This window comes from Apodemus sylvaticus, chromosome X (genome assembly GCF_947179515.1).
Source record: "Apodemus sylvaticus chromosome X, mApoSyl1.1, whole genome shotgun sequence".
NCBI classification, from domain to species: domain Eukaryota; kingdom Metazoa; phylum Chordata; class Mammalia; order Rodentia; family Muridae; genus Apodemus; species Apodemus sylvaticus.
The window spans coordinates 126,121,576-126,134,595 of NC_067495.1; the positions used below are offsets into that span (position 1 = coordinate 126,121,576).

Consider the following 13,020-nt stretch of genomic DNA (forward strand, 5'->3'; position numbering starts at 1 on the left):
TAGTACTATGTTCAATTTTCTGAGGAACCACTAAACTGATTTCCAGAGTGGTTTACCAGCTCACAATCCCACCAGCAATGAAAGAGTGTTTCTCTTTCTCCATATCCTCACCAGCATCTGCTGTCCCCTGAGTTTTTGACTTTAGCCATTCTGACCTGTGTAAGGTGCAATCTCCAGGTTGTTTTGTTTTGCATTTCCCTGATGACTACCGATTTTGAACATATCTTTAGGTCCCTCTCAGCCATTCAATATTCCTCAGTTGAGAATTCTTTATTTAGCACTGTAGCTCATTTTTAATATGGTTATTTGGTTCTCAGGAGTCTAACTTCTTGAGTTCTTTGTATAGATTATTTATTAGTCCTCTATCAGATATAGGATTGGTAAAGATCATTTCCCAGTCTGTTGGTGGCTGTTTTGTCTTACTGACTGGGTCCTTTGCCTTACAGAAGCTTTGCAATTTTATGAGGTGTCATTTGTCAATTCTTGATCATAGAGAATAAGCTATCAGTGTTCTGTTCTGTTCTGTTCTGCTCTGTTCTGTTCTGTTATATTGGTGTTCTGTTCTGCTTCCCCTATGCTCATGTGCTCAAGGTTATTCCTCACTTGCTCTTCTATTAGATTCAGTGTATTTGGATTTATGTGGAGGTCCTTGATCCACTTGTACTTGACCTTTGTATAGGGAGATAAGAATCAATCAATTTGCATTCTTCTACATACTAACCTGCAGTTGAACTGGCACCATTTGTTGAAAATGCTGTCTTATTGCCCCTGGATGGTTTTAGCCCCTTTGTCAAAGAAAAAGTGACCATGGGTATGTGGGTTCATTTCTAGGTCTTCAATTCTATTCTATTCATCTACCTGCCTGTTACCATTACCATGCCATTTTTATCACTATTGCTCTGTAATACAGCTTGAGGTCAGGGATGGTGATTCTATAGAAGTTCTTTTATTGTTGAGAAGATTATTTTTTTGCTATCCCGGATTTTTCATTATTCCTGATGAATTTACAAATTGCTCTTTCTAACTCTAAATACATGATTTAGAATTTTGATGGTGATTGCATTGAATCTGCACATTGCTTTTGGCAAGATGGCCATTTTTACTATATTTATCCTGCCAATCCAAGAGCATGGAAGATCTGTCTTTCTTCTGCGATCTTCGATTTCTTTCTTCAGAAACTTGAAGTTCTTGTCATATAGATCTTCCATTTATTTGGTTAGAATCACACCAAGATATTTTAGATTATTTGTGACTATTGTGAAGGGTGTAGTTTCCCTAATTTCCTTATCAGCCTGTTAATCCTTTGAGTAGAGGAAGGCTACTGATTTGTTTGAGCTAATTTTATATCCAGCCACTGTTCTGAAGTTGGTTATCAGGTTTAGGAGTTAGGACCCAGTTATACCTAACTCCTGGGCATATGCCCAAAAGATGCTCCAACATATAATGAGGACACATGCTCCATTATATTCATAGCAGCCATATTTATAATAGCAAGAAGCTAGAAAAAACCCAGATGTCCTTCAACAAAGGACTAGATACTGAAAATGTGGTACATTTATACAGTGGACTACTACTCAGCTATTAAAATCAATGACTTCATGAATTTCTTAGGCAAATAGATGGAACTTGAAAATATTGTCCTGAGTGAGGTGACCCAGTCACAAAAGATCACACATGGTATGTACTCACTGATAAGTGGATATTAGCCCAAAAGCTCAGCATAACCAAAATACAATTCACAGACCACATGAATCTCAAGAAGAAGGAAGACCAAAGTGTACATGCTTTAGTCCTTAGATGAGGGAACAAAATACTCATGGGAGAAAATACAGAGACAAAGTATGGAGTAGAAACTGAAAGAAAGGCCATCCAGATACTGCCTCACCTGGGGGTCTATCCCATATACAATTACCAAATCCAGACACTATTGTGGATGCCAAGAAATGCTTGCTGACAAGAACCTGATATAGCTGTCTCCTGAGAGGCTTTACATGAGCCTGACCAACACAGATGCAGATGTGCACTGCCTAATATTGGACTGAGCACAGGGACCCCAATGAAGGAATTAGAGAAAGGGCTGAAGGAGCTAAAAAAGCTTGCAACTCTGCAGTAACAATATTAACCAACCAGTATCCCCCAGAGCTCCCAGGGACTAAATCGCCAACCAAAGAGTACACATGGAGGGACCCATGGTTCCAGCTGCATATGTAGCAAAGGTTGGCCTTGTTGGGCATCAGTGGGAGGAGAGGCCCTGGGTCCTCTGAAAGCTAGATGCTCCAGGCATGGCTGGGAGTTGGGAGTGGGTGGATGGGTAGGGGAGCACCCTCATAGAAGCAGGGGGAAGGAAAGGGGATAGGGGATTTCTGGAGGGGAAATCAAGAAAGGGGATAACATCTGAAATGTAAATAAATAAAATATCCAACAAAAGAAACTATGACAGATTCCTTTTTTTAATCCAAAATATGTTCATTGGGAAGGTTACCACTCATCTTCAATCAGGGAGTTTCAGTGCTGCTTCCCCCTGAAGGATCATCCTTCTGTCAGCCTTGCTTTTCCACCTGTAGGCTGACAGAAGACAACAGCCAGCACACAAGACTATCATTTGTGCATGGCTAAAGACCATGGGAATTTTATAGCATCCTGGGCATTTCACATCCATAAAGTAGGAATTGGAACTCTGCACCAGGTGATTTTTCTTGTCTTTTCTCTTCTCCTCTTCTGGGGAGGGATGAATGAGATCCTTTGTGAGAGGCATGTTCTCATAGGGAGATCATCACTGCTGGAAAGGCTATGCCAAATTCCTAATAATCAGTTTACACTACAAGAAATCTATGTAGAGGACAATATGTACACAATATATTATATTTTATATTTTTATAATTGAGTAAGACTAGTGATTTTTGATCATCCCTCCTTTATGGTAAGTACAGTGATCACTATTTTTTACTTTACTTTTGAGATCATAATAGAATATAATTATATCATTTCACCCTTTCATTTACACCCTACAAACCCTCCATTCTCTTTCAAGTTCATGGCTTCTTTATTTTTTTTAATTGTTGTCACATGCATGTATGTATATGTCTATACATATATATTTCTAAATATAACATGCTTAGTCTGAAACCACATCACATAAAAATGGAGTCATGGAGTATAACTACTGCTTAGACTATTAAAAATTGCTTGTATGTATATGATTTTAGAACTGTCCACTTGGTTTTGGATGACCAAATAGGTGACTCATTCAATCAGAAGACTGATTTCACTTTTCTTGTCAGTTATTAATAGAATGTAGCCCTTCATCTAGGTGTGGGGGTCTTATGAGATTTCTTTCTCCATAATGATATGTCAATTGGTGTTTTTATTGTTCTAGTCTTGTCTAAACTTGCAGCTAAGGAAGCTTTGTTAAGTTTGAAAATTGCCTCCATATCTTCTAACATGTCCAATCTCTGCTGTTAAGGTGGATCATCTAAGTATTCTGAAATAAAAATGATTCCTCTTGATCTTTTATTGGGGGGGGGGATTTGGTTTTGTTTTTTCGAAACAGGGTTTCACTGTGTAGCCCTGGCTGTCCTGGAACTCACTCTATAGACCAGGCTGGCCTCGAACTCAGAAATCTGCCTGCCTCTGCTTCCCAGAGTGCTGGGATTATGGGCGTGCGCCACCACTGCCTGGCTTCCTCTTGATCTTACATTTGTTATTATTCTGTTTTATAATCATGTATCTTTCTTATATTTTTAATAGAAGCTGTTGTAGATTGTATAATTTATTATGTATATTCCTCAGTTCTAGAGCCTACAAAATTTGATATCAAAGAATTCATATGTGGCAAGACCATAAAGGTGGATGAGTGAGAGGGAATCTAATTCCTTTTTATAACAGGTCCATCTACATCAGGTGTGGAGCTCTGATGACCTTTTCACACATTACTTCGTCACAATTTCAAAAGTGTCTTTATCATTTTCAATAAATGACCTCTAGAATAAAACATATTCTCATAAGTATCTATTTTTTGGTACTTATATAATCAACTTATTAAATTCCTAACTCTTTTCATGATGTCCTCCTCAGAATTCTAAACTCCATGCAGATATAATTTCTTTTCACTTAAACTCTGTAACACATGTTTAAAAATAACCAAGCATCTTCTGCTTTTGGCTTAGAAATTTTGTTTATCACATATCCTTTTGTTGATCATTCTTACACTCTACATTTGGTCAAATCATTAGGCACGGGCACAGCTTCAACAAGTTCTTTGTAACTCATTTATGGCCTTTCCCTCTATTTTCTAGTATCTCACCACATTTCCTCCTGAGACCTCATCATTATTCATTTTTCAACAACATTTTGGTAATTACCATTTAGTAAGCTCTAGAATATTCCAGGAATTTCTATAGTATTGTTTTTCAATGAAATTTCCCTTAATGTTCTTTTCTTGACAGTCTAAAGTTTTCCTAACATTCAGTTCAGATGACCAATTCTAAAACCAAATTGGATTTTTGGTGTATTTAAAATGAAGGTGCATTACTTTAGTCCCCGTTTTCTGGTTTAGTCAGGTTATAAAGAGGAAAGAAAATAAGCAAAAAAAAAAAAAAAAAGTAGTTTCCCTTATTCTGGGACTTGGGCAGTCTGTTATCACAGGACAGGCTCGCAGGTGGTGCCAGTTTTGATGTATCATCCCATGACAGAAAGTGTAAGGTCAGAGAGTGCAAAATCAGAAGAGTAAGAAAGGGTTGAACCTGCTTTGTAAAAACTCATGTTCTTCTTAATCAAATTATTTTTCAAGGTTTATTCATCACAATCTGGTTAGTATGTCTTTTAGCATTTTACCATAGAAAATGACAAGGATGCTCATGCTAAAAATACTTTTAAAAAAGAAAAGAAAATGACAAGTTCACACAAAAATAAATAAATATTGTGGTCTCTATCTTATAGAAGGGTTCAGCTTTTATGGTTCCACTTTCTCGACATTTAATCTATTTATTTATAAAAACTTGTGACTTAATTGCCTCTTATTGAACCTCACTTTCTCACAAACACTTGCATCAGCCATTAAATTCCCACCACACCAAGTGTATCAAACACAAATTGTTTCAATTCTGCCATGATGTTAGGGTTTTTAAGTTGTGTCACTCCAATCCACTCCCCAGTCTACTTACTCAAAAAGAAAATGGAGGCATCTGCTTACACATCTTTGACAACAAGAAATATTTTCACCAACACTTGGAAAGGAGACTATCTTTAAATTTTATAGATAAAGACCTTTATCTACCCAGACCTGGTCCACAGTATGGTGATAGCTTCAGACAGCAAGTAACAAGAGCACATAAGAAGAACTGAAGAAAACTCTGGGGTTTTCCAACTACTTAAAAACAAATTTCCTGATGCTGAGACCACATAAAAAATGCTTATGGTCCAATTGTCAAGAAAGTTACATAATGATCTCACCACTATATTATTCTTGGTACACAGAGGTAGAATATTTCTCTAATGGTTACTTTTTAGTATTTGTAACCAAATAGCTTACAAGAAGTAACTGACAAGAACAATGGTTTACTCTGGCTCATGGTGCAAGTGATAGATATACTCCATCAGGGCAGGGTAGGCATAGCTGTAGAAGACAGATAAGACATCCTCAGCAGATAAGAACACATGAAAAGGAAAATGACAATGCAGAGCTGTTTTCTTATTCAGTCCAGGAACCCAGGCTGTGGAATTGTGCTGCCTCTGTCCAATACAGGCCATCACTCAGCATGTACACTCTCACAAACACACAGGAACTTATATCTTAATCCAATGTAATCAACAGTCAAAAGTAAGTTTCACATTCATAATGTTATTTATATACAAATGTCTGATCTAGTATCTGACTGTTGCTCGGCATTTAATACTACACTTGATCTTAGCCAAAAGGCCGAGAAACGATTCGGCATTTAATACTTAGTAGCTAATAATTTAATATTAATTCACACAGAGTTTGACACAAAGATTATCAAACTACTAACAATAATTAGACTTGGTTCCCTGTGTCTATCACATGCATACTCCAGGAAAAATCAAGAAGAAAGGGAAGAGGCCAGGACCCCATAAGGACTAGTATGAATGCACAGAACACCAATGTAATTTATCCATCCTGTACAACTATGAATTCAATTTCAACCTTTAACAACTTTGCTGCCCAGGAGACTCCCATGCTCTAGGGAGACTGGTTTTAACTTAGGACTGGGAAAGGATAAAGAGAATGATAGCAAAGAAATAGAACAAATGAAGAATCAAAGTAACAAGAAATTCAGCGATGAAAGTATGAGTGTTGACGTTCCAATTTCTAAAAAAACTAGAGTATAGTCTAATCATTCCTCCACACTATGAAGCTATTTTTGTCATTTTATCTTGTTAAGCCTACATTTTCTCATCTATAAGTAAATAAAATAGAGTCTCTATTAACCATCCTTCTAAAGTTCATGCTAAGGATCAAATGAGATGGAGGATAAGAAAATATTTAGCCAAATACAAAGCTTTATCATGCAAAAGTGGCTAATATGATTGTATTTATTAATGCATTCCACAGGCAATGAGTACACATTGGCAGCTGAAAAACATATGACATGTGTAATAACAGTGAAATGAAATTCTTTGTCACAAGCAGCTAATTCAAAACCACCACCACTACCATGTAATTTATAACAGTACAATCCTAGAACCAAGAAGTCCCTCAGAAACCTTCAAATTGTAGCTGTTCAAAAAGCCATAACAAAAATTGTCAAATATTAGAGTGACACACAGCATCACTGCCTTTTCCTCTGTGTTCAGTTCTTTATGATTTGCATTTTTAATACTTGTTATTCATGCCTTTTGCAGTAAATTCAACATAGAAGCATACCATACATTTATGGGAATCGCCATACACCTACTAATGTTTATTCTTGATAAATCAGGACCTGTTCTTAGAAGAGATACATTTTTAGTCACAACCTACCTAATGAAAAAGAATCAGAGACAACAAGGGACAGTGATTGTGTCATAGAGGGGTCAGCATTCTTCCTGGGGGTTCCAGTGAGTTGAGTCTCAGCAGTAAAATGCTTGAGGGACCTTAGTTGATCCCATCACAGGAGAATTGTAGTTTGCTCTTCGGTTTGTCATTTCTTGTTTTCCTACATTTTAACTTTGTTCTTTGCTGCCACCATATTCCCACTTTCTTCCTTTTCAATTTCTCTGGCCAATTTCATATGCCATTATCCTCTTTTATGAGAAACTTCTTCTCTGAAAAGCTAGCCGATAATCACCTCCCCATTTCTATGCCTCCTTTCTGACATGTGAAATGCCTACTATAAATTCACCCTCATTCATTTCTGTAGTTTTTCTTTTTTTCCCTTTGCCTTAGCTGTTCATTTTCTTTGCCATCTCCTATTCTCATTTTTATGGAATTTCCCAGTTCTTTTCATAAAATTTTGCCTCCATTTATCTCAGTGACCTCACAAAGCCCTTGATTCTGACAGTCGGGTGATTTTGAGCTGTTTATGCCTTTATAATATAAACAATTTTGAAATTTTATCAAAAGACCTTCTTTATTCTCAAGCACTTAACTCCTTTAAAAGAGGCTGTAACTTAAAAAAGCCTACTGTTACCTGAGTGTTTTGAAAAATCATCATCCCAAATAATACAGGGGAATAATGCAGTTCAAGCATTTGTTAGAAAATAAAACCTTGAGACAATGTTTTTTTTATTGTTTTTGTTGTTTTAAAAGAATTGTTAGCATCTCTAGCATCACTGTATTCTATGTGTATGATACTGGGTTTTAAACAAGTACTGAATATTTTCCATTTAGTAGTAGTTACAGTTTCAGTGAAAGTATTATTATGACCCAATTTGACCAAAGATTACTTTCCCCATGATTCTTCTAATTATAGAAACAGTCGAATCTGACACTATTTATTTACATAAATAACACAAAAACTTCACTATTAAAATACACTCCATATTGTGTTCTTACATTGAATGTTCTGATTTTTTTACATGTTATTTTCAAACATTTTTATGTGGATCATATGGGATTCCATAAAGATGGAACTTTAAAAAACTTTGTATAATTATCAAAGACTTTAATAAGGTAGGAAGTCCCATAAAGGCTATTGAAAATCATTATTCTTTATTCATAATCTGACTTTCTCAAATAAATTAGTCTGATACCTTTATGGACTCATTTTTGTTCATATACTTGCTATTTATGGAGTAATTTCTTACCTCTAGTTAGTATGACAGTTTTATTGTGATCTTACATATACATTTTTATAATTTGGACAGATGCCAAATGAAAGAGTTTATAATACATGTCTTGCCTGAATCTTCAAACCTGAGAAAGTTATGAATAATAAGGAAGGTATGAGTAACTTCTATAGCCCAAAACTTACATGCATAGCAAATTAATGTCATTCTGAATGGGACCCTGAAACTAAATAATGACATTGGTTTTAAAAAAAACTAAGCAAATGAGAACATTCTATTGACCTTATTACTAGTAATGCATTGAATCTACTTCATTAATTACCACAAATATATCACATTGTATAGGGTATCACTAATGAGAGAAGTTGGCATGAAATATAGGATGTATGTGACCCATCTTCACAATTACCCCTTAGCTCCAAATCCTATTCTAAACTTCATGAAGAAGTTCAGTAAACAAAAATAACAGAACACAGAAAGAGATATTAGAGCATATAACCATTAACAAAAGTAACCAAGAAATCCACAAGAACAACAGTCAAGAAGAATAAAGACAAATCTATCATATAAATATACATAGTAGTCTCATCTAGATAAAACATGAACTTAAAACTGTAGCAAGGAACTTCTTAGCAATAAAATACCAGATGTAAATTTAAGTTCTAAAGGTAAATAGTTCAATAACCAAATACCGATATGAAAGAAATGATTTTTAAAGGATAAAGTAAATTATGGAAGTAGAAAAAAGGTGTACTATAAGAAAAATCAGGATGGAACAAATAGAACTAATAGGAAGTAAATAAAAGAAGGTAATATAGGTAGGGGGAAAAAACAATAAAATGTAATGTATGTGTAACCCAAATCTCATCAATAAAGTTAACATGGGCTAGAAGTGGTTTAGGAAAGAAAAACAAAGCTTGCCAAAACTAATGGAGGATAACTGTACATATATGAATTCCCAAAAAAAATAAATAAAACGAAAGGCAAATATATAAAAAGAAGAAAAACATTTAAGATATAAAGCAAGAAAAAACATATTCAAAGAATAAATACCTAGCCAATAAAAGATTAATAACAAAATTAGAAGCAAAAAAAAAAAGGGAAAAAGATGTCAAAGATTGGGAAAAACACCAACATAGAGCTCAATTAAAAGTAACTTTATGGGCGGTGGTGGCGCATGCCTGTAATCCCAGCACTCTGGGAGGCAGAGGCAGATGGATTTCTGAGTTCGAGGCCAGCCTGGTCTACAGAGTGAGCTCCAGGACAGCCAGAGCTATACAGGGAAACCCTGTCTCGAAAAAACCAAATAAAAAAACAAAAACAACAACAAAAAAACAAACAAACAAACACAAAAAGTAACTTTATTTTTTTATTTTTTATTTACATTTCAATGATTTCCCTTTTCTGGCCCCCCACTCCCCAAAAGTCCCATAAGCCCCCTTCCCTCCCTCTGTTCTCCCATCCACCCCTTCCCACTTCCCTGTTCTGGTTTTGCCCTATAATGCTTCACTGAGTCTTTCCAGAACAAGGGGCCACTCCTCTGTTCTTCTTGTACCTCATTTGATGTATGGATTATGCTTTGGTATTCCAGTTTTCTAGATTAATATCCACTTATTAGTGAGTGCATATCATGATTGATGTTTTGAGACTGGGTTACCTCACTTAGTATGATGTTCTCCAGCTCTATCCATTTGTCTAAGAATTTCATGAATTCATTGTTTCTAATGGCTGAATAGTACTCCATTGTGTAGATATACCACATTTTCTGTATCCATTCCTCTGTTGAGGGATACCTTGGTTCTTTCCAGATTCTGGCTATTATAAATAGGGCTGCTATGAACATAGTGGAGCATGTGTCCTTATTACATGCTGGGGAATCTTCCAGGTACATGCCCAGGAGTGGTATAGCAGGATCTTCTGGAAGTGAGGTGCCCAGTTTTTGGAGGAACCGCCAGACTGATTTCCAGAGTGGTTGTACCAATTTGCAACCCCACCAGCAGTGGAGGAGTGTTCCTCTTTCTCCACATCCTTGGCAACACTAGTTGCGGGAAGTCAGTCTTCTACAAGCAGCCTTCAGATGAAGATGTAGAACTCTCAGCTCCTCCTGCACCATGCCTGCCTGGATTCTGCCATGTTTCTGCCTTGATGACAACGGACTGAACCATTGAGCCTGTAAGCCAGACCCAATTAAATGTTGTCGTTTATAGAACTTGCATTGGTCATGGTATCTGTTCACAGCAGTAAAATTCTAACTAAGACATATAATACATTCTTGGGGTATAAGGTTATATAATACTTTCTTGGTGAGTAGTAATAATATTCTTCAAAGGTAGTCACTGATAAATTACCTTAGTACAAGTAAATGACCTTTCTCCTCTGTTCAGGCAGGCAACCCTAAATAAACACAGTGGGCCACAAACAAACAATAGGCACTTGAAAATTAGGTGGTAAACCATTGGAATGAATTGATTGATGGAAAGGAAAAGAGGATGATGAGGGTAATATGAGCAAAGAACATTTAGAGGGGGCATATGTATTGTTGGGCACATACAATTACTTTGCAAATATAATAGACTAGATCTTAAATTTGAACCTTAAAGTGAATCTCTTTATTAAAATTGTAATGTCTTATTTTATTTATAAAAACAAAATTCTTGTATAAAATGTATTATTATAAGTAATTATAGCAGTTCAATAGGTAATGACCAGAACAGATGCTAGCAAACTGGATATGACTTCTACCTAGGCACGATCTTAATCTTAATCTTGTGTATATATTTGCTAGTAATGAATGTGTTTATATATTAGGAACATTACTCATAATACCTAAAAACTGGAATAAACCCTAATATCTATCTACAGAAGGAAATGTGATATAGTAAAGTAAATCCACACAGACATGTAACACAGATTAAATTACAAAGATATAATATTGATTAAGGAGTCAGACAAAAGAGAGAAGCACACACACATACACACGATTCTTACATAATGCTATACACATCCTATATAATTCTATTCTTATGACATTTAAATTAATAAACACTATGGACTTTATGACATTTAAACAAATAAGCACTATTTTCCCATAAGCTAAAGTCATCAGAGAGGAAATGCCTCTATAGGATTCAGCTTTTTCTTATCTAGTGATTTTGTTGTTGTTGTTGTTGTTGTTGTTGTTGTTTTGGATTTTTTTTTTTGAGACAGGGTTATTCTGTATAGCCCTGGCTGTCCTGGAACTCACTCTGTAGACAAGGCTGGCCTCGAACTCAGAAATCCACCTGCCTCTGCCTCCCAGAGTGCTTTGATTAAAGGCGTGCACCACCACCGCCCGGCTCTCTATTGATCTTTTTTTTAAAATTAGTGATTGATGGGAGAAGTCCCAGCCCATTGTGCACGGTGCCACCTGTAGGCTGATGGTCCTGGGTTATCTTAGAAAGCATGCTAAACAAGCCATGGGGAGCAAACCAGTAAGCAGCACCCATCCATAAACTATGCATCAGCTCCAGCCTCAAGGTTCCTGGCATGTTTGAATTCCTGTCCTGGCTTCCTTCAGTGATGAACTGGGATACGGAAGGGTAAGTCAAATAAATCCTTTTCTCCCCAACTTACTTTAGTCATTGTGTTCCATCACAGCAACAGAAAGACTAAAACTCAGACTACAACAAATGGCATTTTTTTCCAACTAAGGACTCTTAAAAGTAGGAAGTTATATGTAACAGCAGTACATAGTTCAAAGAGGATAAGAAGCAGAGACCTCTTAAATATTTACCTATATCACAGTGGTTACTTGTGAGTATTCACAAATTGGATGTATGTGTACATGTTACTGCAAAGTTTTTTTTAGAGATGCTAAGTCTTTAAAGATGTACAAAGTAGTAAGATATAGAGGGAGACTTGGATTTCTATTAAAACAGGCAGTCTTCAGATCTTCATGTAGAACAAAGAATGTTTCTAAAATCATATTTCCCCTTTATTTCTGCTCAGGAATGCAGTTTTAAAACATGCATATACAAAGACTCAGTGAAACAGTATTCGGCAAAACCAGAACGGGGAAGTGGGAAGGGGTGGGTGGGAGGACAGGGGAAGAGAAGGGGGCTTACGGGACTTTCAGGGAGTGGGGGGCTAGAAAAGGGGAAATCATTTGAAATGTAAATAAATTACATAGAATAAAAAAATTAAAAACAAAAAAAAAACAAACAAAAAAAACCATGCATATACAATAGAAGAACCCCACGGGAAAAAAAAAAGGAACAGTGAAGCTAAGTTCAACACTTCACTAGAATTCTGAGAACACTTCTCCAAGGCCTTTTCCCCTATGAAAGGGATTAAGTTTCCTGCCACACATGTATATAATCCCAAAAGGAAAATCACCAATATTTTAAGGCCATCCCGAATCACACAGAACTGAACAAGATTATAGTGCTATGTGGCCATAACAAACGGACTCTTACAACCATTTTCTAATGATACTGAGGTATTTTTCATCCACGATGCTGAATAGACAGTAATACATCTTCATCTCTTCATTTGAGGTGCTGCCAGCAAGGATAAAACAAAGGAGTGCATAAAAGGAAACCTTCTCTCATATATCTCAACCTCCATTAGCCTCAGACAAGTCTCTGAATATTTTCCAAGACATAGCCCTATCAATCTGTCATTTGCTAAGTAAATAGAAGAGTTTTGACCTAAGACTTGATTTTATGAATTTTATTTGTCTGTTCTCAGCAGGAGGTATATGTGCCAAAACCTTACTTCATTTTCACTCTAAGGTTTAAACACAAACAACCATTC

At 36.1% G+C, this 13,020-nt stretch overlaps 1 non-coding gene and 1 pseudogene across 1 annotated transcript; both read right to left on the reverse strand.

Annotated features, from left to right (window-relative positions):
- Positions 1-2,505: 2,505 nt before the first annotated feature.
- On the reverse strand, positions 2,506-2,755 carry LOC127675061 (40S ribosomal protein S27-like; annotated as a pseudogene).
- Positions 2,756-5,740: 2,985 nt separating this feature from the next.
- LOC127675975 (U2 spliceosomal RNA) lies at positions 5,741-5,929 on the reverse strand. The gene has a single exon (XR_007975632.1). It is a non-coding gene; the product is annotated as a U2 spliceosomal RNA (small nuclear RNA).
- Positions 5,930-13,020: the final 7,091 nt, after the last annotated feature.